This window comes from Triticum aestivum, chromosome 5A (assembly GCF_018294505.1).
Source record: "Triticum aestivum cultivar Chinese Spring chromosome 5A, IWGSC CS RefSeq v2.1, whole genome shotgun sequence".
Taxonomy (NCBI): domain Eukaryota; kingdom Viridiplantae; phylum Streptophyta; class Magnoliopsida; order Poales; family Poaceae; genus Triticum; species Triticum aestivum.
Window position 1 is genome coordinate 676,483,021 of NC_057806.1, and position 27,040 is coordinate 676,510,060.

Below are 27,040 nucleotides of genomic sequence, written 5' to 3' on the forward strand. Positions count from 1 at the left end.
TTGGACTCTAATTTGCATGATTTGAACGGAACAAACCTGGACTGATGTTGTTTTCAACAGAATTGCATTGGTGTTATTTTTGTGTAGAAATAAAAGTTCCTGGAATGACCTGAAAATTTACGGAGAATATTTTTCGAATAAATAAGAAATATTGGCGAAAGAATCAATCAGAGGGGACCCACCAGCTATCCACAAGGGTGTGGGGCGCGGCCCCCTAGGGCGTGCCCCCTACCTTGTGGGTCCCCTGGACCTCCACCGACCTCAACTCCAACTCTATATATTCATATTTGGGAAAAAAAATCAGAGAGAAGGATTCATTGCGTTTTACAATACGGAGCCGCCGTCACCCCATGTTCTTCATCGGGAACGTAGATCTGGAGTCCGTTCGGGGCTATAGAGAGGGGAAATCGTTGCCATCATCATCAGTAACCTTCCCCCACCACCAATTTCATGATGCTCACCGCCGTGCGTGATTAATTCGATCATAGGCTTGCTGGACGGTGATGGGTTGGATGAGATTTATCATGCAATCGAGTTAGTTTTGTTAGGGTTTGATCCCTAGTATCCACTATATATTCTGAGATTGATGTTGCTATGAGTTTGCTATGCGTAATGCTTGTCACTAGGGCCCAAGTGCCATGATTTTTGATCTGAACCTATTATGTTTTCATGAATATATTTGTGTTCTTGATACGAACTTGCAAGTTGTAGACACCTATTACGAGTTATGATCCACATACCCCAAGGTGAGAATAATTGGGATTCATTCCGGTGATTACCGTAGTTTGAGGAGTTCATATATTCCCTAAGTGCTAATGCTTTGTTCTGGTTCTCTATTAAAAGGAGGCCTTAATATCCCTTAGTTTCCATTAGGATCCCGCTGCCACGGGAGGGTAGGACAAAAGATATCATGGAAGTTCTTTTCTATAAGCACGTATGACTATATACGGAATACATGCCTACATTATATTGATGAATTGGAGCTAGTTCCGTGTCACCCTAGGTTATAACTATTGCATGATGAATGCCATCCGACATATTTATACATCACTGATCCATTGCCTGCGAGTTCGTTTCCATTGCCACTGTTACGATTGTTACAAAACTGCTACCGTTACTTTCGCCACTGTTACCGTTACTTCCATACTACTTTGCTACAAATATTAAGTCTTTCAGATGTGGTTGAATTGACAACTCAGCTGCTAATACTCCAAAATATTCTTTGGCTCCCCTTGTGTCAAATCAATAAATTTCGGTTGAATACTCTACCCTTGAAAACTGTTGTGATCCCCTATACTTTGTGGGTTATCAAGACCTTTTTCTGGCGCCGTTGCTGGGGAGCATAGCTCTATTCTCTGAGTCACTTGGGATTTATATCTATTGATCACTATGAGCTATCTAAAAGACAACAAAACCAATATCTATCCCTCTACTACGAGGGGAGGTAAGGAACTGCCATCTAGCTTTGCACTTGATTCACCTTCTGTTTTGAGTAAACTTGCAACCACTACTAGGGAAAACCTTATACACAGAGGTATAGCAGTAGCGCTGGCTAAAACAGGGCGCTACTGCTACCTGCTAGTAGCGCATTCTAATAAAGCGCGCTATAACTACATATATAGTAGTAGCGCGTCTGCTGGAAAAAGCGCTACCACTATAATTTCCCACCATGTTGGCGGTAGGCTAGGAATAGTAGTAGCGATGCCACATAAAGCGCGTTACCACTAAGTGTGTTGTAGCAGCGTGTTTCCTGGATAGAGCGCTACTGCTAAGAAAGAAAATAAAATGGAAAAATAGAAAAGTAAATGAAAATGAAAGAAATAGGAAAAAGTGAAATGAAAAAAAGAAAATGTAAAGATAAAGAAGAAAACAAAGGAGAAAGGCATAGCAGTAGTGCGTTTTACAAGCCAGCGCTATAGCTACGTTCCTTATATAAAAGGAAAAGGAAAAGGAAAATAAATAACTCCTTCCTATAGCACTAGCACATTTTGCTAGAAACTGCTATAACTAACTTAGCTATAGCACATTTTTCTACAACCGCTACTACTAATTTGACTTAACAACCCGCAGGCTCAAAATTTTGCTAAGTCCTTTCCCCCTATCCCCCTGTTCCCCCAACTCCTCTGTCGCCGCTGTCGATCGCACACACCCTCAACCTCATCGCCGCCGCCCTCAAACTCACCGCGGCCGCCCACTAGTAGAAAAAGGGGGCTTTGGTCCAGGCCGGGTAACCCCATTAGTCCCGGTTCAGTCCAGAACCGGGATCAATGGGTGCATTAGTCCCGGTTCATGCGGCTAAGGCATTAGTCTCGGTTCACCTGGGCCCTTTAGTCCAGGTTCATGCCACGAACCGGGACTAAAGGGTGCGATGCCCATTAGTCCCGGTTGGTGGCACCAACTGGGACTAAAGGTCTAACCTTTAGTACCGGTTGGTGCTACCAACCGGGACAAATGGCCTTTGAGGCATTAGTACCGGTTCATGGCACGAACCGGTACTAAAGGTCCAATTTTCAAACTCTCCCCCCCCCCGGTGGACCACCTTTTCAGTTTTAGAAAAAACAAAAGAAAATGATGGAAATGTCAAAAAAAAAAATAAGTTTCCCATGTGATATGTGGTCTAGTTGTTGGGAAAATTTACAAATATGAATTTCGACTTTATTTACAAAATCTCTCTGGAATTTGTAAAATGGGCATAACTTTTGCATACGAACTCGGATTAAAAAGTTTTTTATATGAAAAATCATCTACTCGAAAAGTTACATCCGATGGAGGCTGCCTACGGCCTATTTGCAAATTTGTAGAATCTTTAAATTCCAAAAGGAAAAAAAGTTATGCTCAAATTTCAGTTTTTTTTAATTTAAGAAGTATTAGTGTTACTAAATAATTATTCAAGAATATTAGTGTTATTAATAATTATTTCAGTTTTTTTTGAATTTTGGTCAAATCTGGTCAAACTATGGTCAAACTATGGTCAAACAATGGTCAAACTACTTATTCAAGAAATATTAGTGTTACTAAATAATTATTGTTTTTTAGAACAATAGTTTCAAACTCAAACAGTAAAATGTGTGATTTCATGCTCAAGCTAAAATCCTGAGGGTTAATAGGATTAACATCTTACTATTGTTAGGAAAACAACGAGTGCAGACTTGGAAACGAGGGAGAATAGAACCTGGAAGTTAAGCGTGCTCAGGCTAGGGGAGTGGGAGGATGGGTGACCGTCCGGGAAGTTAGATGATTTAGAATGATGAGGGGTGATTAGAGATTAAATTGAGCAGTGATGAGAGGGGTGATTAGAGATCAGAGGTTAAAATAAATCAGAAATTTGAAAATAAAAAAGTTTCAAAAAATTTCAAAAAAAATCAGAAAATTACCTTTAGTACCGGTTGGTGTTACCAACCGGGACTAAAGGTGGACCTCCAGGCAGCGGCCATGTGGAGGGCCTTTAGTCCCGGTTCTGGTTTGAACCGGGACTAAAGGGTTAGGGCATTAGTACTGACCCTTTAGTCCCGGTTCAAGAACCGGGACTAAAGGCCCTTATGAACCGGGACTGCATGCCCTTTTTCTACTAGTGGCCCGAGGACGCCCTCGACCTCACCGCCGCCACCCTCGACCTCACCGCCATCACCCGAGCCCGCCCAGGACCGCCGTCACCCGAGCCCGAGCCCGCCCTCGCCGCCCCTGCCTTCGTCGCCGAGCACCTCCCCGCCACCGCCTCTCCCCTCTCCGTAAGCCCCCACCCCCTTCTCTCTCTGCATTTTCTTCCTGGCATGTTAATTAGCAGTAGTAGTAGATGTTAATTAGTAGTAGGGTTCATAGATAATGTTTTTTAGTAGTAGTAGTAGATGTTAATTCGTAGAAGTGGTGGCACTAGTTAACTAGGGCAGTAGGGTTAATAGTAGATGTTTTTTAGTTAGGGTAATAATAGAGTTTAAGTAGTAGATAATGTAGATGTTAATTAGTTCAGTAGGGTTTAGTTTTTGAATTGAGTTTGTTTAACTACATGTTAATTAGGGCAGTACGGTTTAGTTTAGAGTAAAATTTAGTTCAGTGGTTAACTAAATATAATCTATATTTGGTTTTGAATATCGTTTGAGAGAGCATGAGATTTGTGTAGATTTTCTTGAAGTGTCAAACACTAGTAGATGAAAATTTGAAGTGGTCATGATATATGCAAATTCCTCAATTGTGTTTGCTCATGTTTATCTATTGTTGTAGTTTCTCATGTACATATTCTTAAGTGGTCATGTTATATATTTTCATTGAAGTGGTTCGATTGTGCCCAAGTGGCCTTTTGTTGTTTCCATGGAATGAAGTCGAGTTGCCTATGTTTTGCTGGAATGTTGAATTATTTCTGTTCTGGTAAATTTCAGGTGCTCGATTTGTACACTTTTTAGCAAAGGTCATGCCATAATTTTCCGTGAATTTTGGCATAACTTGTGCTACAAACTAGGACATATCGAGTGCCAGGGATTTGCCGCACCACAAACGAGTCAACGTTCCTGCAAAACATAGGCTTTTTTCGTCATTATTCATTTTATTAGGTCTAGAATGAATTGACTAGATTTAGTCATAGGAAACATGGCTAGCAATGATGAAGGACAGTGTTCTGGTGATTGCGTCGATGTCTACCGGGCGGCAGACGAATTTTTGAACCTTGCCGATGATCAACGGGTGTTCTTGCTGGGACCACCTGTCGCATCGGAGACTGAGACCGACATCCAGTCCGGCGCTGAGACTGAGACCGGCGCCGTGACTGGCACCGAGTCTGGCGGATCCGGTATAGAACCGAAACCAAAGAGGCAACAACGCCTAAACCAGCTCATCACTACTAGACTAGTGGTGACGGAGGTGGATGATACGTCCATTTTGCATCATGTTTTCTTAATGTTATTTATAATGTTTTTATCCATAATAATGTTTTTTGGAGTAATTCTAATGCCTTTTCTATCATAATTTGTAAGGAACACACCAAGAGGGAGAATTCCGACAGCTAGAAATCTGGACCTGGAAAAGCTACGTCAGGCCACCTATTCTCCACAACTCCAAATGAGCTGAAACTTCACAGAGATTTTTTATGGATTATTCACTACGGGAAACAACTAATTTGCCGTCAGTGGACATCTTTGCCGTCAGCTTTTCGTCGGGGCAGACGGCAAAGAGCTGTTTTGCCGTCTGCAGCTGACGGCAAAGAATGACTAATGGCAAAACATATTTTGCCGTCTGCATTTTTTATTACAGATGGCAAAGTAGTCTTTGCCGTCTGCGTTTTTTATTACTGACGGCAACGATCATGCTTTTCCATCTACAAATAAATACACAGACGGCAAAGACATACTTTGCCGTCTGTATAAAAAAAACGTAGACGGCAAAGAAGAAGCACACCACGCAGATCGATCCCACGGATCGATGACGTGGCGGTCCTTCCAAACGCACGCAGCCCCACCCATCCCGACACACCCACTAACCCAAGCCCACAGCCCCACCCACCCACCCACCAACGCACGCACACCACACAACCACTCACACCACGAAACCCACAACGGGCCATCCTGACACACCCACGCCGAAGCCCACGCCACCACACATCCATGGCCGGCGGGGGCAAGCAGGCCATCCACGTGGGCGGTGAGCAGGGAGGCCGCGCGGGCAGGGAGCAGGGCGGCCGCTCGGGCAGCAAGCTTGGCGGATGCGCGGGCGGGGAGCAGGGCGGCCGCGCGAGCAGCGAGCTTGGTGGATGAGCGGGTGACGAGCATGGCGGCCGTGCGGGCGGCAAGCATGGCGCGCGGCGGCGAGCTTAGCGGATGCGCGGGCGACGAGCATGGAGGACGTGCGGGCGAGGAGCATGGTGCGCGGCGGCGGCTCACTCCACCGTCGACTGCTCAGCGCAGGAGTGCGGCGGCTTCTTTCCTCGGGCGCGCGGCGGCCTGTTCCCTCGAGCATGGCGCGTGACGGCCACTACAGAGGAGCTCCTCCCTCCGGCGTCGGCCACCCAACGCTGCACTGGCACGTGGCGGTGCCCCTCTGTCTCTCTCTCTCCAGGAACCAGCAAGCACGGCCGAGCGAGCGACGCGGGCGAGCGTGGCTTTCCAGTGGCGCGGTGAGCAGGGCGAGGCGGCGGTAGTGGTGTCCTTGTGCCCGGCGAGAAGAAGGACGGCCGGCGGTGAAGTACCTATTGCTGCGATGGACTTGATTGCTTTTCCATTTTAGTTTCTAGGGGTCCTTGTGTAAATTTTCAGGACAGATTTGTAACTTGTCTGTAACTCCATCGATGATGAATGCAAGACAGCACGACCGTGTCGAATCAAAATCTTTGTGAGCTGAACCTGTTTTGGTTTGTTATTCGTGTGTCCGACGAGATGCACTGCTCGGACCTCACTTTAAAAAATATGAAAAAACAATCTTTGTTGTCTGTACTTTAGTCTGGCTAACGGCAAAGCATACGTTTTGGCTGACGGCAAAGAACACGTTTTTTGCCATCTGTTATTTTTGCGGCAGACAGCAAAACCGTATTGACTGACGGCAAAATCTTTGCCGTCATCTCGACAAAAAGCTGACGGCAAAGTATTCTTTGCCAGCTTATCTTTGTCGTCTGAGTTTGCCGTCTGCTTCCTCACGGCAAAATCTTTGCTGTCTGGATTTGGGTCTTTGCCGTCTGTGATCCACAGACAGCAAATTACCTGTTTCCGGTAGTGATTTAAGAAATACTAGAGCTAATAAACACCAGAGGGGGCCACCAGGTGGGCACAACCCACCTGGGCGCACCAGGCCCCCCAGGCGCGCCCTGGTGGGTTGTGGCCTCCTCGGCCCACCTCCAGTGCCCATCTTCTGGTATATAAGTCATTTTTACCTATAAAAAAGTAAGAGGAGGACTTTCGGGACGAAGCGCCGCCACCTCGAGGTGGAACTTGGGTAGGAGCACTTTTTCCCTCCGGCTGAGCGATTCCGTCGGGGGAACTTCCCTCCCGGAGGGGGAAATCATTGTCATCATCATCACCAACAACTCTCCCATCTTGGGGAGGACAATCTCCATCAACATCTTCAACAGCACCACCTCCTCTCAAACCCTAGTTCATCTCTTGTGTTCAATCTTGTTACGGGAACTATAGATTGGTGCTTGTGGGTGACTAGTAGTGTTGATTACATCTTTTAGTTGATTACTATATGGTTTATTTGGTGGAAGATTATATGTTCAGATCCATTATGCTATTTAATACTCCTCTGATCATGAACATGTTTATCATTTGTGAGTAGTTACTTTTGTTCTTGAGGTCACAGGAGAAATCATGTTGCAAGTAATCATGTGAACTTGATATGTGTTTAATATTTTGATAGTATGTATGTTGTTATTCCCTTAGTGGTGTCATGTGAACATCGACTACATGATCCTTCACCAAATTTGGGCCTAAGGGAAGGCATTATGGAGTAGCAATTAGATGGTGGGTTGCGAGAGTGACAGAAGCTTAAACCCCAGTTTATGCGCTATTTCATAAGGGACCGATTGGATCCAAAAGTTTAATGCTATGTGATACGTCTCCAAAGTATCTATAATTTTTGATTGTTCCATGTTGTTAATTATCAATCTTGGATGTTTTATAATCATTTTATAGTCATTTTATATCATTTTTGGTACTAACCTATTGACATAGTGCCAAGTGCTAGTTTCCTGTTTTTTCTCTGTTTTTTACATCACAGAAAATCAATATCAGACGGAGTACAAATGCCACGAAACTTTATGGAGAATTTTCATGGGCCAAAATGAACACAACAGGCCTTGGCTGCACCTGGGGGTGCCCCGGGGGGGGGGGGGGCACAACCCACCAGGGCACGCTAGGAGGACCAGGCGCGCCCTGGTGGGTTGTGCCCACCTCGGGTGCCCTCGGACCGCCTCTTTGCTCTATAAATATCCCAAAAATCCCAGAACCCTAGGGGAGTCTACGAAATATTCATCTAGCCACCGCAGAGTCCAGAACAACCAGATCCAATCTAGACACCATCTCGGATGGGGTTCACCAACTCCGTTGGTGCCTCTCCGATGATGCGTGAGTAGTTCTTTGTAGACCTTCGGGTTCGTAGTTAGTAGCTAGATGGCTTCATCTCTCAATACAATGGTCTCTTGGATATCCATATGATGTTAATCTTTTGCGGTGTGTTTGTTGGGATTCGATGAACTTTGAGTTTATGATCAGATCTATCTTTTTTATATCCATGAAAGTTATTTGAGTTTCTTTGATCTCTTATATGCATGATTGCTTATAGCCTCATATTTCTTCTCCAATATTTGGGTTTTGTTTGGCCAACTTGATCTATTTATCTTGCAATGGGAGGAGGTGCTTTGTAGTGGGTTCGATCTTATGGTGCTTGATCCCAGTGATATAAAGGGAAATGACACGTATGCATCGTTGCTACTAAGGTTAAAAGGATGGGGTCTATATCTACATAGATAGATCTTGTCTACATCATGTCATCGTTCTTATTGCATTACTCCGTTTCTCCATGAACTTAATACACTAGATGCATGCTGGATAGCGGTCGATGTGTGGAGTAATAGTAGTAGATACAGGCAGGAGTCGGTCTACTAATCTTGGACGTGATGCCTATATAATGATCATTGCCTGGATATCATCATAATTATTTGAGGTTCTATCAATTGCCCAACAGTAATTTGTTTACCCACCGCTTGCTATTTCTCTCGAGAGAAGCCACTAGTGAAACCTGCGGCCCCCGGGTCTTCTTTCTCATATATTTTCCTTTGCGATCTATTTTTATTTGCTTTTATTTTCAGATCTATTAATCCAAAACACAAAAATACCTTTCTGCAATTTATTTTATTTGGCATTCGATCTATCAATATTTACAACTTTTTCCAGTCACCCACCAATTTCTGGCACCGTTACCCAAAAGGGATTGACAGCCCCTTTAACACGGCGGGTTGCGAGGATTTATTATCTGTGTGCAGGGCCATTTACATTGTGTTGCTTGGTTCGATAACCTTGGTTTCATATCTAAGGGAAATACCTTCCGCCGCTATGCTGCATCATCCCTTCCTCTTTCGGGAAATACCGACATAGCTTCAAGCGACATCACTATGGTTAGAATTTAATCTTAATACTTTTCTCGTAGTTGCGGATGCTTGCGGGAGAGTTAATCATAAGTAGGAGGTTTGTTCAAGTAAGAACAACACCTAAGCATCGGTCCACCCACATATCAAATTATCAAAGTAGTGAACACAAATCAAAGCAACATGATGAAAGTGACTAGATGAAATTCCCGTGTACCCTCAAGAACGCTTTGCTTATCATAAGAGACTGTTTTGGCCTGTCCTTTGACTCAAAAGGATTGGGCTACCTTGCTGCGCTTTTGTTACTACTATTGTTATTTGCTCGTTACAAATTATCTTGCTATCAAACTACTCCTTTACTTACAATTTCAGCACTTACAGACATTACCTTACTGAAAACTACTTGTCATTTCCGTCTGCTCCTCGTTGGGTTCAACACTCTTACTTATCGAAAAGAGCTACAATTGATCCCCTATACTTGTGGGTCATCAAGGCTATTTTCTGGTGCAGTTGCCGGGGAGTGAAGTGCCTTTGGTTAGTGGAATTTGGTAAGGAAACATTTATATAGTGTGCTGAAATTTATTGTCACTTGTTACTATGGAAAACAATCCTTTGAGGAGTTTATTCGGGGTGTCTTCACCTCATTCGGAACCACAATTAGCAAACCCTCAACCTATTGCAACTACTGATAATATTGAATATGAAATTCCTTCAGGCATGGTAGAACAACTGCTAGTTAATCCTTATGCAGGAGATGGAACCGAACATCCTAATATGCACTTGATATATGTGGAACAAATTTGTGGATTGTTTAAGGTTGCAGGTTTACCCAGGGATGAAGTGATGAAAAAGGTTTTCCCTTTATCTTTGAAGGGAAAAAGCATTGGCATGGTGTAGGCTATGCGATGATATTGGATCATGGAATTGGAATAGTTTGAAATTGGAGTTCCACCAAAAAAATTATCCTATGCATCTAGCGTGATCAGAATTATATATATAATTTTTGGCCTCATGAAGGAGAAAGTATCGCTCTAGCTTGGGGGAGGCTTAAGTCAATGTTATATTCATGCCCCAATCATGAGCCCTCGAGAGAAATTATTATCCAGAATTTTTATGCTTGACTTTCTCGTAATGATCAAACCATGCTTGATACTTCTGGTGTTGGTTCATTTATGAAGATGACTATTGAATTCCAGTGGGATCTTTTGGAAAGAATTAAATGCAACTCTGAAGATTGGGAACTCGATGAAGGTAAATAGTCAGGTATTAAACTTAAGTATGATTGTGTTAAATCTTTTATGGATACCAAAGCTTTGCAAAAGTTTACCACTAAATATGGACTTGACTCTGAGATAGTAGCCTCCTTTTGTGAATCATTTTCTACTCATGTTGAACTCCCTAAGGATAAGTGATTTAAATATCACCCACCTATTAAAGAAGAAATTAAAGAACCAGTACCAATTGAAGAAGAAACTATACTTTATAATGTTGATCCAGTTTTTTCCTTCTGCTTATATTGAGAAACCACCTTTCCCTGTTAGGATTAAGGAACATGCTAAGGTTTCAACTGTGGTTAACAAAAGCTATATTAGAACACCTAAACCTGATGAACAAATTAAAGTTGAACCTAGTATTGCTATGGTTAAAGATCTCCTGGAAGAAGATATTGATGGGCATGCATGTTATTTACTTCTGTGAAGAAGGTGCTAGAATTGCTAAACCTAATAAAAGAGATAAACATAGACCTATGGTTGGCATGCCTGTTATTTCAGTTAAAATAGGAGATCACTGTTATCATGGTTTATGTGACATGGGTGCTAGTGTGAGTGCTATTCCTTACACTTTATATGAAGAAATTATGAAGACATAGCACCTGCTGGGATAGAAGAAATAGATGTTACTATTAAACTTGCTATAGAGACACTATATCACCAATTGGGATTATTAGAGATGTTCAAGTCTTGTGTGGCAAAATAAAATACCCTACTGATTTTCTTGTTCTTGGTTCCCCACAAGATGACTTTTGTCCCATTATCTTTGGTAGACCTTTCTTTAATATAGTTAATTCTAAGATAGATTGTAAGAAACAAACGGTTGGTGTTATCTTTGGTGATGAGTCTCACAAGATTAATTTTTCCAAGTTTAGTAGAAATCATCTTGAAAAAGAACTGCCTAGTAAGGATGAATTAATTGGTCTTGCTTCTATTGCTGTTCCACCTACTGATCCTTTAGAACAATTTTTGCTAGACCATGAAAATGATTTACATATGCATGAAAGAAATGAAATAGATAAGGTTTTCTTCGAACAACGTCCTCTGGTTAAACACAATTTGCCTATTGAAACTCTAGGAGGTCCTGCTCCACCTAAAGGTGATCCTGTGTTTGGATTAAAACAATTGCCAGACACTTTGAAATATGCTTATCTCGAGGAAAAGAAGATATATCCTGTTATTATTAGTGCTAACCTTTCAGAAGATGAAGAAGAAAGATTATTGAAAGTTCTAAGGAAGCACCGGGCCGCTATTGGATATACTCTTGATGATATAAAGGGCATTAGTCCCACTCTATGTCACCACAAAATTGCTACCTCTTGAGCACTGCGTTGGGTTTCCCTTCAAGAGGAAAGGGTGATGCAGCAAAGTAGCATAAGTATTTCCCGCAGTTTTTGAGAACAAAGGTATCAATCCAGTAGGAGACTACACACAAGTCACCTCGTACCTACACAAACAAATAAGAACCTCTCAACCAACGCGATAAAGGGGTTGTCAGTCCCTTCACGACCACTTACGTGAGTCAGGTCTGATAGAGATAATAAGATAAATATTTTTAGTATTTTTATGGTATAGATTGGAAAATAAAGATTACAAACTAAAATAGATTGGAAACTTACATGATGGAAAATAGACCCGGGGGCCATAGGTTTCACTAGTGGCTTTCTCTCAAGATAGCATAAGTATTACGGTGGGTAAACAAATTACTATCGAGCAATTGATAGAAAAGTGCATGATTATGAGAATGTCTAGGCATGATCATGTATATAGGCATCATGTCCACGACAAGTAGACCGAAACGATTCTGCATCTACTACTATCACTCCACACATCGACCGCTATCAAGCATGCATCTAGAGTATTAAGTTCATACGAACAGAGTAACACATCAGGCAAGATGACATGATGTAGAGGGATAAACTCAAGCAATATGATATACACCCCATATTTTTATCCTCGATGAAAACAATACAATACGTGCCTTGTAGCCCCTGCTGTCATTGGGAATGGATACCGCAAGATTGAACCCAAAGCTAAGTACTTCTCCCATTGCAAAAAAGATCAATCTAGTAGGACAAACCAAACTGATAATTCAAAGAGACGTGCAAAGATAACAAATCACACATAAAAGATTTTAGAGAAGAATTAAATATTGTTCATGGATAATCTTGATCATAAACCCACAATTCATCGGATCTTGACAAACACACTGCAAAAAGAATTACATCAAATAGATCTCCAAGAAGATCGAGGAGAACCTTGTATTGAGATCCAAAGAGAGATAAGAAGCCATCTAGATAATAACTATGGACCCGAAGGTCTGCGGTAAACTACTCACACATCATCGGAGAGGCTATGGTGTTGATGTAGAAGCCCTCCATGATTGATTCCCCCTCCGAGGGAGCTCCAGAAAAGGCCCCAAGATGGGATCTCTTGGGTACAGAAGGTTGCAGCAGTGGAAAGAGGGTTTCGTGGTGCTCTTGGATGTTTTTGGGGTATATGGATATATATAGGAGGAAGAAGTAGGCCGGTGGAGCTGAGAGGGGCCCACGAGGGTGGGGGGGCGCCCAGGGGGCAGGCGCGCCTCCCTGCCTCGTGGCCTCCTCGCTCCTCTCTTGACGTCTACTCCAAGTCCCCTGGATGACGTTTGATCCAAAAATAACTCTCCCGAAGGTTTCATTCCGTTTGGATTTCGTTTGATATTCCTTTTCTGCAAAACACTGAAATAGGCAAAAAACAGCAATTTGCACTAGGCCTTGGTTAGTATGTTAGTCCCAAAAATAATATAAAATTGTATAATAAAGCCCATTAAAGCTCCAAAACAGATAATATAATAGCATGGAACAATCAAAATTATAGATATGTTGGAGACGTATCAAGCATCCCAAGCTTAATGCTTGCTCGTCCTCGAGTAGGTAAATGATAAAAACAGAATTTTTGATGTGGAATGCTACCTAACATAATTCTCAATGTAATTTTCTTTGTTGTGGCATGAATATTCAGATCCGAAAGATTCAAGACAAAAGTTTAATATTGACATAAAAATAATAATACTTCAAGCATACTAACTAAGCAATCATGTGTTCTCAAAATAACATGGCCAAAGAAATTTCATCCCTACAAAATCATATAGTTTGGTCATGCTCCATTTTCGTCACACAAGAATACTCTCATCATGCAAAACCCCGATGACAAGCCAAGCAATTGTTTCATACTTTAGTAATCTCAAACTTTTTTCAATTTTCACGCAATACGTGAGCGTGAGCCATGAATATAGCACTATGGGTGGAATAGAGTATAATTATGGGGGTTATGTGGAGAAGACAAAAAAGGAGAAAGTCTCACATTGACGCAGCTAATCAATGGGCTAGGGAGATGCCCATCAATTGATGTCAATGCAAGGAGTAGGGATTGCCATGCAACGGATGCACTAGAGCTATAAATGTATGAAAGCTCAACAAAAGAAACTAAGTGGGTGTGCATCCAACTTGCTTGCTCACGAGGACCTAGGGCATTTGAGGAAGCCCATTGTTGGAATATACAAGCCAAGTTCTACAATGAAAAAAATTCCCACTAGTATATTGTCACACCCTAGCTAGTCATGCATTAGAGTGTTGCATCATGTTTACTTTTGCATCAGAAACTTGAAATGGGGATGACAGAACCCCCAGTCCCCTCTGAAAACCAACTAGGGTTTACTAAAATAATTCTTCAATGAACCTGAAATGCCCTTCTAAAATGTCCATCATTTTAGCCTTGGTTCAGAACCTCTGCCAAAAATGGTGCACACTTTTCTAGGCCATCCTAGGGTTCTTGAGTTAAATCATAACTATTTGAATTTGGGCATTTAAAATAATATAAAATATTTAAATGCTCAAATATCTCCAAACTAAAATGTTTCATGTTGGAAATAATCCAACTATGGACCAGGAGTAGTTTGGTGAATTTTGGAGTTGTCTAGGTATTTTATTTAATTCAACAAAGTTGCAGAAATATTAAATAAAACAGAAAACAGAAAAAAACTAAAAGGGAGAAGCTTACCTGGGCTCCTCCCTGTTCAGCCCAGCCAGCTGGCCGGCCCAGCCCAGCACTGTAGCTCCCCGTCGTCTTCCTCCCCACGCCCCGAAGCTGCTGCGTGCTCGCGCGCGCGCGGCCGCGCGGCCACCTCCTGCTTGCCGACGCCCCCTGGCCGCGTGGACGACGCCCGCAGCCGTCCCGATCCCCCCTGCTCTCGCTCACTCTCCCCCGTTTCTCCCTCGCTCTCTCTCGCTCTCGGCCGAACACCACCGTCGCCGCCGTTCGCCGTAGCCACTGACTCCGGCCACCCCTCGCTCCCCCGAGTAGCTCAGAAGCTCCGCCTCGACTCCCTCTTCCTCCTCACCGCTCCACGAGTCCCCGGAAGCCCTGCATCGCCGCCACGTCGCCGTTCCCCTCTTCGGACTCCGACCACCGTCGCCGACGAATTCGCCGTCTCCAGCGCGTCCCCGAGCCCACTTCGACGCCCACTGCAACCGCGGTGAGCCCACGAGTCGTTTCCCCCTCTCCTTCCCCTCGTTCCCTCACCGTAGCTGCATCTCCACCACGGCCGAACCTCCGCCGTCGCCGAGCTCGCCGTCGACGTAGCTCCGGTGACCATTTGGTCACCCCGGCGAGTCCAACGCGTTCACAGGAACCAGTAGAGCATCCCTAGCGCCTCACCTTGCTCGACTTCGAGCTCCAGCACCACTCCCGTGCACGACCGAACCCCGGCGGCCGCAGCCGAGCTCGCCGCCGTCGACTCCGGCCACCCCGACCCCAACGGACTCCGCCAAGAGCCGCGGGTCGTCCTCAGCTTCACTCCGGTGGTCGCCACGTTCCATTTGGTGGCCGAAACGACCAAAACCACTATCGCCGCCGCACTGTTGGTCGCCGCCGGCCAGAACTCCGGCGAGCTGACGTGGCCTAGATGATTAACCACTAATCCACCACCCCCAGACGCTGACAGTGGGTCCCCAGGGCTTAGTCAAAGCTAACCAGCCCCGGGTCAACGCGGGATTAGCCCCTGGTCACTGACGTGTGGACCCCACACGTCAGGTTTGACCCGAGCCAGCTCTGTTGACCTGCTGATGTCACGGTGACGTCAGGCTGACGCAGTAATTGAATTTCTGGATTTAAATTAAATCAGGAAATTCCAGAATATTATTTAAACTTCAAAAATTCATAACTTTTATTCTGTAACTCCAAATTGGACAAATAATATATGAAAAATGATCAGAAAAATCCAATCTATCCATCTGTACCATTTTCATGCATGATCAAACAAGTTAAGCTGATGTTTTAATCAGAACAAGAAAAGGCACTTTAAAAGGCCATGTTTGAATTTGGAATTTGAATCTTTGATTCAAATTTGCTCAAACACTTCTGGTTTTAGCTGCATTAGCCCAACACACCCATATTGCCATGTTTCATGCATGCATCATATTGTTGCACATTGTTTGGTGATGCCTGTGTATCGTTATCCTTTGCGACAGGATCTGTCCCCGAGGAGTACCGTGATTACCCTAACGAGGAATCGTATCCGTGCAACGAACCATCAGGCAAGCAACCAACCATTTGATCATATCGATACAATCCCATGTTCTCGCTCCTGCTCTCTTTTACTGCATTAAGACAACGCGATTCAAACTGCTGTGTGCTACGGTAGTTGAACCCATTTCCTCTGCATGACCTGTCATTGCCACAGTAACTAGATGAAACCCACTAGCATGTGTAGGAGTTGATTGAGCCATATGTATGTGTTGTTCCTACCTTGCTATGCCTGCTATGCTTAGAGTTGTGTCAGGTCTGGTTCATCTGGGTGATGGGCTAGAGTGAAATGATTATGTCGGTAATGAGAGTGGTGTAGTGAACACGATTTGGTAAAGGTATCGATGAGAGGCCATGTAGGAGTACATGGTGGGTTGTTTCATTGAAGCCGACCTTAAGCACTGAGATCTGTATGTGTGATTTAAGAATCAGCTACTACCATGCATTGGGCCCGAAACCAATGGACCCTCTCGACTTCTTATTCACCCTAGTTCTCCGTCCAGGAGTTGCAAGTAGTTTCTGGTGTTTGTAGCCTACTGGAGGCCGTGGACAGCGCTGACCGTAGGGGTGGGCTGTGATGCGGTAGGTACGTGGCACGGTGTACCGAATACCCGTTAGGTATCTCGGGAACCCTGTTCACATCGTTCGGGGCCGTATGGGAAACCTCGGCCGGACTCCCTGCGGATGGAACCTGAATAGGCGATAAACCTGGACTGGAGGCTTAGGTGATTAGGTAGGTCGTGGCCGACACCCACGTTGGGCTTCCGCTTGAAGGTTGCCGAGTACATGTCGTGTAAGCGACGATAAGTGGTGAGAGCGTGTATGAAGAAGTACACCCCTGCAGGGTTATCATGATCTATTCGAATAGCCGCGTCCGCGGTAAAGGACTACTTGGTTGCCTATACAGTTCATAGACAAGTAAATGGAAACTATTAAAAGCCTCAAGATAAGTGTGAGTGCCGAGGATGGCTCTTCCGTAGGAAGACGGAGGTGGATCCTCGGTAGTGTATTGAAGTGGTGAATAGTGGACTCGAGTGCGCAAAACTATTTCAAATGGAGTATCGTAGGATAGTCTAGCCAGGAGTCAAAGCTGGCTTGCTGCAATAACTCCACCAACCCTTCTTGATACTATGCATGTATGTAGGATCTGATGTAAGTCTTGCTGAGTACCTTTGTACTCATGTTGCTATAATCTACATTTTTACAGAAGACGCTGCAACCCTTTCTGATGGGTTCTATGTAGACGTTGACATCAACGAGTAGGCTAAAGACCCAGGTGGTGACCCTGAGCTTGTGATGGACCACATAGTATAGTTAGGCTTCCAAGCCTCTTTTATTTTACTAGTTGTCTGTACTCAGACAAGTTACTTCCGCTGTTGGCTTGTATGACTGTATGACTTGTATGTTGGGTCGTGTGACCCGTACCTTGTGTGTATGATATGTATGGCTCCCTGAGCCTTAAATAAAGTACTTGTGTCATAGAGTCATGTTGTGATGCTTCGTTGTATTTGCACATATCGAGCATATTGTGTGTATGATTGAAATGCTTGGTATGTGTGGGATCTGACTATCTAGTTGTTTATCTTTAGTAGCCTCTCTTACCGGGAAATGTCTCCTAGTGTTACCGCTGAGCCATGGTAGCTTGCTACTGCTCTGGAACACTTAGGCTGGCCGGCATGTGTCCTTCTTCGTTCCTGTGTCTGTCCCTTCGGGGAAATGTCACGCTTTGAGTACCGGAGTCCTGTTAGCCCGCTACAGCCCGGTTTACCGGAGTCCTGCTAGCCCAGTGCTACAGCCCGGACCCACTTGCTGATGACCGACACGTTCGAAGCTGGGTCATGAATGCCTGTCCCTGTAAGTCTGTGCCACTTTGGGTTTACGACTAGTCATGTCAGCCCGGGCTCTTTATCATATGGATGCTAGCGACACTATCATATACGTGAGCCAAAAGGCGCAAACGGTCCCGGGCAAAGGTAAGGCGACACCCGTGGGAATACCGTGCGTGAGGCCGCAAAGTGATATGAAGTGTTACCGGCTAGATCGATGTGACATCGAGTCGGGGTCCTGACAGCGTTGGCATCAGAGCCGGACTGCCTGTAGGTTCTCCAAGCCAAACTGGTCGATGTTGAGTCTAGAAATTCTTTAGTTATATGTAGGGGAATTGTTTGTGGGTTGGAACGTAAGGCTCTTTTACTCCTTATATCTTATGACATTCTGATCTGAGTCAGTCCATTCTTCCACCGGGGGTTAAGGAATTAGGATCTGTTCTCTCTATCAGGATCACGTGTTACTAATCAGTAGTACCTTATAAGTTTGTTGGTTACAAGCCTAGTCCAGTTCTACTACCACATTATGTTGTAAGAATGGTTTCAAGACTTGATATGATGATGTTGAGTGTGTACGAAATCCTTTGTCAAATGTCTCAATATCCTTTTTGAGCATTTACAGCTGTTATGCTGCCGAAATTTTGCTAGAAATTCTAATGCCTTTGCATTATAATTGTGCTTTCAGATGGCCACTCGCGACCTCAATCAAGTGGTTCGCCTGACTCGCTGCCTAGATGTACCCGGCCATACTGCTAAGTTGGTCAGGGTAATGACTGAGGCTGGATACCGCTGGTATCCTGAGTACACGGTCGAAGAGCAATTCCGAGATTTTAATCAAAGCCAGTATCTCTGCACTGTCAGGATATTTCCTTCTTATCCTGGATCCACTGAGCCTCTTCACTGCTCCTATGGACTCGGGGTTACTATCGAGATGGCTGTGCAGGATGCCGCCTACTCTATGATGACCATTATGCGAGTCAGATCTGGTCTATTTCGGGACTCTGATTTCCGGTATATGCCAGGATCACTTCCGGGAGCACAAGGATATTTTCAGGCTATATATGCTGACTCCACTCAGGAGGATTCACGGACTCGCACCACTGCTGAGATGCTCGAGGATAAGGACCGTGAAAATCGGGCCTTAAGGTTAGAGCTCTTCAATACCCGTGCTGACCACTGGGCCACTTTGACTCGGTTCGCACCGGCAGTGCAAGCTGGATATTCAGACATGCGCGACCTCTATCCTGTGAGATCTGCTCTGCCAGACGTGATGATTTGGCGTGATGTAGGAGGCATCACCCCACCTCGCGGTCCCCGCAGGCCACCGTTTGCTGGTCCAAGGCCTCATCCTAGCCCCTATGGTCCACAAGCTCCGCGAGACCGTCTGTTTCCGGATGATCATGTTGAACTTCCGGGCTATGGAGGTGACTTCTACGAGGACTACTACGGATCGGTCTGAGTTAGTAGTAGTATCACTAGTTCGCACTAACTGTGTCGTCTGTCGTCCCGCGTGACTCGTGGGATATGACCTAGTTTGTACTCTTCCGGAGTTGTAGAAAAATAATGTATAGGAGTTTGGAATGCCTCCGATGAGATGTAATCCCTTTTCACCGTAATAGTACTTTGTTTGGTCTTGTACTAAACCTTGTATGGTGTGTATGACGATGGAATAAAGAAGCAGTTTCTGTATCTACCATGTCATACGGATGATCATCTTGCATTCCGAGTTATTCCTTGCATTATGTATCCTATGTCGGAATTTTATCATTCTGACTAAATCATTGGCTTGTTTACCTAGGATGGTCAACACGCGCGCCAACCCTGCTTCTCAAGAGCAGGCCGAAGGCAGTGAAGCCAGGAATGAAAATCTGCCTCATCCTCCTTCACTAGCAGAGGTGATGATGGAAGCTGAGAGAAACAAGCGGGAGACAAACCGTTTGTTGGAGCGTATTGAACAGAATACAGCACACCATCAGAGGGCTAACGTGGTGTCACTCAGCGATTTTATCAAATTGCATCCACCCACGTTCCACCACTCCGTCGAGCCTCTCGACGCTGATGACTGGCTTCGCAGTATCTCTCACAAGCTGCGTTCCGCGCTGGTAGCTGAGGCTGACAAGGTCACCTTTGCTGCATATCACCTTGAAGGCCCCGCCAGTCTATGGTGGGAGAATTATGGAGCTATGCGCCCAGCGGGCCATGTCACAACTTGGGCTGAATTCAGTGACGCTTTCCGTGAACACCACATTCCGGAGGGTCTCATGGACCGTAAGCGTGAAGAATTTTGCAATTTCACCCAAGGCCGACTTTCTGTGGATGTCTATAGCAGGGAGTTTGGTAACCTTGCACGATATGCAACCGAGGAAGTTTCTACTGACGCCAAGAAGCAAGCAAGGTTCCGTAAGGGCCTTAGTCCTGAGCTTCGTCGCGACCTCCGTCTGCATGAGTGCACATCTTTTCGAAACTTGTCAACAAAGCCATCAGTGCTGAAACTGGTCAGACTGATTATGACGCAACACGCAAGCATGGACGTGATATGGGCTCCTCATCCGGTGCTGGTCCTCAGAAGCGCCGCGTGTGGGTACCCAACACCGCCCTGCCACCCAGGTTCACACCGAGGCCATCTTTCCAGGCGCCTCGCCCTGCTCAACAGTCTGCACCAGCCAAGCCCTATGGGGGTCCATCCAATAATGCTCCTCCACGTACCAGTTCCGTGACTTGTTTCAAGTGTGGGGAATCTGGTCATTATATGCGTGAGTGTCCCCAGACGAACCCCAATCAATCTGCTAAAGCTGTTGGCCGTGGCAAGCCGACAGGGAAGGTGTTTCATACCAAACCGGTCACCGCTTCACGTGGCCATGTCAACTGTATCTCTGCCGAAGAAGCTCAAGAAGATCCCAACGTCGTTCTCGGTACGCTTCTTGTTAATTGCCACCCGGCATCTGTTCTTTTCGATACAGGAGCCTCTCATTCTTTTATATCTGAAAATTATGCTCGTTTGCATAACGTTGCATTCTGTGACTTGCCATCCTCCATGGTAATTCAAACTCCGGGATCCAAATGGCAAACTTCTAGAGTAAGCCATGGAAATGAAATCCAAGTCGACAGACTTGTTTTTCTTGCATCTTTGATAGCCCTTAAATCTTCAGATATTAATATCATTTTGGGTATGGACTGGATGTCAGCTCATCAAGCCAAAATTGATTGCTTCTCTAGGACCGTTCAACTCACCCATCCTTCGGGGAAGATAGTCAATGTTTTGACTCGAATAGCCAAGCGACAATTATATTCTCTTAACGCCAGCCCTTTGCCAGACCTTGAGGACGTTCCGGTAGTTCGTGATTTTCCGGATGTCTTTCCAGAAGAATTGCCAGGGGTTCCACCTGACAGGGATGTTGAGTTCGTAATAGACCTCATTCCAGGAACCGTTCCGATTGCTAGAAGACCTTATAAGATGGCACCCCTAGAACTAGCCGAGCTTAAGAAACAACTCGATGAATCCTTGAAAAAGGGTTTCATCCGCCCTAGTTCATCTCCGTGGGCTTGCCCCGTCCTATTCGTTAAGAAGAAGGATGGTACGGACCGAATGGTTGTAGATTACCGGCCGGTCAATTTGGTCACAATCAAGAACAAATACCCGCTTCCCAGGATCAACGATCTGTATGATCAGCTCGCTGGATCCTCAGTCTTCTCCAAGATGGATTTGAGGTTGGGCTACCATCAAATCAAAATCAGAAACGGGGACATTCCTAAAACGGCCTTTGTTACTCGTTATGGCCAATACGAGTACACCGTCATGTCCTTCGGTTTAACCAACGCTCCAGCCACTTTTTCTCGGTTAATGAACTCAATCTTCATGGAGTATTTGGATAAATTCGTCGTAGTTTATCTCGATGATATACTCATATACTCCAAGAACGAGGAAGAACATGCCGAACATCTAAGGCTAGTGTTGCAGAAACTTCGAGAGCATCGCCTTTATGCCAAATTTTCTAAATGTGAATTCTGGTTGCCAGAAGTGACCTATCTGGGTCATGTAATATCTGGTAAAGGTATTGCGGTTAACCCTGAGCGAGTTCAAGCCGTCCTTGATTGGACTCCACCCGAATCGGTCAAGCAAGTTCGAAGTTTTCTAGGCTTAGCGAGCTATTGCCGTCGCTTTGTCGAGAACTTCTCCAAAGTTGCTAAACCTCTAACCGAACTCCTCAAGAAAGATAAGAAGTTCGAATGGACCCCACAATGCGAGCACAGCTTTCAGGAACTGAAAAGACGCCTGACTTCTGCTCCCGTGCTGGTACCACCAGACTTCTCCAAAGACTTTGTTATCTACTGCGACGCCTCGCGACAAGGACTAGGTTGCATTCTCATGCAAGATCGACACGTAATTGCTTACGCTTCACGGCAATTGCACCCACATGAGGAGAATTATCCTACTCATGATCTGGAACTCGCAGCCGTAGTCTATGCCCTTAAGACCTGGCGACATTACCTCCTCGGTAATCGTTGCGAAATATTCACTGATCACCAAAGTCTGAAGTACATTTTCACCCAACCGGATCTGAATCTCAGGCAAAGACGTTGGGTTGAATTGATCACAGACTTCGACTTAGGGATAACCTATACCCCAGGGAAAGCCAACGTCATGGCTGATGCGCTAAGTCGTAAATCTTATTGTAACAACCTGATGTTACAACAAAGTCAACCGCTTCTCCATGAGGAATTTCGGAAGCTTAACCTTCACATTGTACCTCAAGGTTTTCTCTCCACCTTGGTGGCAAAACCTACCCTTACGGATCAAATCATCAAAGCACAGAAGGTAGATCCGGGAATCTCCCGCATCAAGAGGAACATTCAGAAAGGAATTGCGAATTGTTTCTCCGTTAATGATCAAGGAGTCGTGTACTTCGGGGATCGATTAGTAGTTCCCAAAGTGCGCAACCTAAGGCGTATAATCCTTAAGGAAGCCCATGAATCTCCTCTCACCATTCATCCCGGTAGTACTAAAATGTATCAGGACCTACGCCAGAGGTTCTGGTGGACTAGGATGAAGAGAGAAATTGCTCAGTATATTGCCAATTGCGACGTCTGTCGTCGTGTAAAAGCAGAGCATCAACGGCCTGCTGGCACCCTTCAACCCTTAGCTATTCCTGAATGGAAATGGGATAAAATTGGTATGGATTTCATTACCGGTTTTCCCAGAACCAAGAGAGGGAATAATGCTATCTTCGTCGTGGTCGATCGTCTTTCCAAAGTAGCTCATTTCCTACCTGTTCGTGAGAGTATAACCGCTAGTCAGCTGGCAGACTTATACATCTCCCGAATAGTGTCCCTCCATGGTGTTCCTTTGGAAATCAATTCGGATCGAGGAAGTCTTTTCACCTCTCGATTTTGGGAAAGTTTCCAAAATGCTATGGGAACCCGTCTCTCCTTTAGCACCGCTTTCCACCCTCAGTCAAGTGGTCAAGTGGAACGCGTCAACCAAATTCTAGAAGACATGCTTCGAGCCTCTGTTATCTCTTTCGGAATGGACTGGGAGAAGTGCCTTCCATTTGCCGAATTCGCTTACAACAACAGCTATCAATCTAGCTTGGGTAAAGCCCCTTTTGAAGTTCTCTATGGACGACGATGTCGAACACCCCTTAACTGGTCAGAGACCGGGGAAAGACAATTCTTTGGCCCGGATATGATTCAGGAAGCAGAAGAACAAGTTCGTATCGTTCGTGAAAAGTTGAAAACAGCCCAATCCCGTCAAAAGAGTCAATATGACCGAAAACATAAGGCTATGACTTTCGAGGTTGACGAGAAGGCTTACCTTCGGGTCACCCCTCTGAAGGGAACCCATCGTTTCGGTATCAAAGGCAAATTGGCTCCTCGTTACATTGGACCTTTTCGCATTCTTGCCAAACGAGGAGAAGTAGCCTACCAATTGGAACTACCTCCGCACCTCTCCAGAGTTCACGATGTTTTCCACGTTTCTCAACTCAGGCGTTGCTTCTCGGATCCTATCCGTGAAGTGGACCACGAAACGCTTGATCTCCAAGATAATCTTACATATCGAGAGTACCCCATTCGTATCCTCGATCAAGCCGAGCGTACCACGCGACGTCATAATATCAAGTTTCTCAAGGTTCAATGGTCGCACCATTCTGAAGATGAAGCAACTTGGGAAAGGGAGGATCGTCTTCGACTCGAGTACCCCGCCTTCTTCTCGGAGGAACCCAAATCTCGGGACGAGATTCTTTTGAGTGGGGGTGAGTTGTCACACCCTAGCTAGTCATGCATTAGAGTGTTGCATCATGTTTACTTTTGCATCAGAAACTTGAAATGGGGATGACAGAACCCCCAGTCCCCTCTGAAAACCAACTAGGGTTTACTAAAATAATTCTTCAATGAACCTGAAATGCCCTTCTAAAATGTCCATCATTTTAGCCTTGGTTCAGAACCTCTGCCAAAAATGGTGCACACTTTTCTAGGCCATCCTAGGGTTCTTGAGTTAAATCATAACTATTTGAATTTGGGCATTTAAAATAATATAAAATATTTAAATGCTCAAATATCTCCAAACTAAAATGTTTCATGTTGGAAATAATCCAACTATGGACCAGGAGTAGTTTGGTGAATTTTGGAGTTGTCTAGGTATTTTATTTAATTCAACAAAGTTGCAGAAATATTAAATAAAACAGAAAACAGAAAAAAACTAAAAGGGAGAAGCTTACCTGGGCTCCTCCCTGTTCAGCCCAGCCAGCTGGCCGGCCCAGCCCAGCACTGTAGCTCCCCGTCGTCTTCCTCCCCACGCCCCGAAGCTGCTGCGTGCTCGCGCGCGCGCGGCCGCGCGGCCACCTCCTGCTTGCCGACGCCCCCTGGCCGCGTGGACGACGCCCGCAGCCGTCCCGATCCCCCCTGCTCTCGCTCACTCTCCCCCGTTTCTCCCTCGCTCTCTCTCGCTCTCGGCCGAACACCACCGTCGCCGCCGTTCGCCGTAGCCACTGACTCCGGCCACCCCTCGCTCCCCCGAGTAGCTCAGAAGCTCCGCCTCGACTCCCTCTTCCTCCTCACCGCTCCACGAGTCCCCGGAAGCCCTGCATCGCCGCCACGTCGCCGTTCCCCTCTTCGGACTCCGACCACCGTCGCCGACGAATTCGCCGTCTCCAGCGCGTCCCCGAGCCCACTTCGACGCCCACTGCAACCGCGGTGAGCCCACGAGTCGTTTCCCCCTCTCCTTCCCCTCGTTCCCTCACCGTAGCTGCATCTCCACCACGGCCGAACCTCCGCCGTCGCCGAGCTCGCCGTCGACGTAGCTCCGGTGACCATTTGGTCACCCCGGCGAGTCCAACGCGTTCACAGGAACCAGTAGAGCATCCCTAGCGCCTCACCTTGCTCGACTTCGAGCTCCAGCACCACTCCCGTGCACGACCGAACCCCGGCGGCCGCAGCCGAGCTCACCGCCGTCAACTCCGGCCACCCCGACCCCAACGGACTCCGCCAAGAGCCGCGGGTCGTCCTCAGCTTCACTCCGGTGGTCGCCACGTTCCATTTGGTGGCCGAAACAACCAAAACCACTATCGCCGCCGCACTGTTGGTCGCCGCCGGCCAGAACTCCGGCGAGCTGACGTGGCCTAGATGATTAACCACTAATCCACCACCCCCAGACGCTGACAGTGGGTCCCCAGGGCTTAGTCAAAGCTAACCAGCCCCGGGTCAACGCGGGATTAGCCCCTGGTCACTGACGTGTGGACCCCACACGTCAGGTTTGACCCGAGCCAGCTCTGTTGACCTGCTGATGTCACTGTGACGTCAGGCTGACGCAGTAATTGAATTTCTGGATTTAAATTAAATCAGGAAATTCCAGAATATTATTTAAACTTCAAAAATTCATAACTTTTATTCTGTAACTCCAAATTGGACAAATAATATATGAAAAATGATCAGAAAAATCCAATCTATCCATCTGTACCATTTTCATGCATGATCAAACAAGTTAAGCTGATGTTTTAATCAGAACAAGAAAAGGCACTTTAAAAGGCCATGTTTGAATTTGGAATTTGAATCTTTGATTCAAATTTGCTCAAACACTTCTGGTTTTAGCTGCATTAGCCCAACACACCCATATTGCCATGTTTCATGCATGCATCATATTGTTGCACATTGTTTGGTGATGCCTGTGTATCGTTATCCTTTGCGACAGGATCTGTCCCCGAGGAGTACCGTGATTACCCTAACGAGGAATCGTATCCGTGCAACGAACCATCAGGCAAGCAACCAACCATTTGATCATATCGATACAATCCCATGTTCTCGCTCCTGCTCTCTTTTACTGCATTAAGACAACGCGATTCAAACTGCTGTGTGCTACGGTAGTTGAACCCATTTCCTCTGCATGACCTGTCATTGCCACAGTAACTAGATGAAACCCACTAGCATGTGTAGGAGTTGATTGAGCCATATGTATGTGTTGTTCCTACCTTGCTATGCCTGCTATGCTTAGAGTTGTGTCAGGTCTGGTTCATCTGGGTGATGGGCTAGAGTGAAATGATTATGTCGGTAATGAGAGTGGTGTAGTGAACACGATTTGGTAAAGGTATCGATGAGAGGCCATGTAGGAGTACATGGTGGGTTGTTTCATTGAAGCCGACCTTAAGCACTGAGATCTGTATGTGTGATTTAAGAATCAGCTACTACCATGCATTGGGCCCGAAACCAATGGACCCTCTCGACTTCTTATTCACCCTAGTTCTCCGTCCAGGAGTTGCAAGTAGTTTCTGGTGTTTGTAGCCTACTGGAGGCCGTGGACAGCGCTGACCGTAGGGGTGGGCTGTGATGCGGTAGGTACGTGGCACGGTGTACCGAATACCCGTTAGGTATCTCGGGAACCCTGTTCACATCGTTCGGGGCCGTATGGGAAACCTCGGCCGGACTCCCTGCGGATGGAACCTGAATAGGCGATAAACCTGGACTGGAGGCTTAGGTGATTAGGTAGGTCGTGGCCGACACCCACGTTGGGCTTCCGCTTGAAGGTTGCCGAGTACATGTCGTGTAAGCGACGATAAGTGGTGAGAGCGTGTATGAAGAAGTACACCCCTGCAGGGTTATCATGATCTATTCGAATAGCCGCGTCCGCGGTAAAGGACTACTTGGTTGCCTATACAGTTCATAGACAAGTAAATGGAAACTATTAAAAGCCTCAAGATAAGTGTGAGTGCCGAGGATGGCTCTTCCGTAGGAAGACGGAGGTGGATCCTCGGTAGTGTATTGAAGTGGTGAATAGTGGACTCGAGTGCGCAAAACTATTTCAAATGGAGTATCGTAGGATAGTCTAG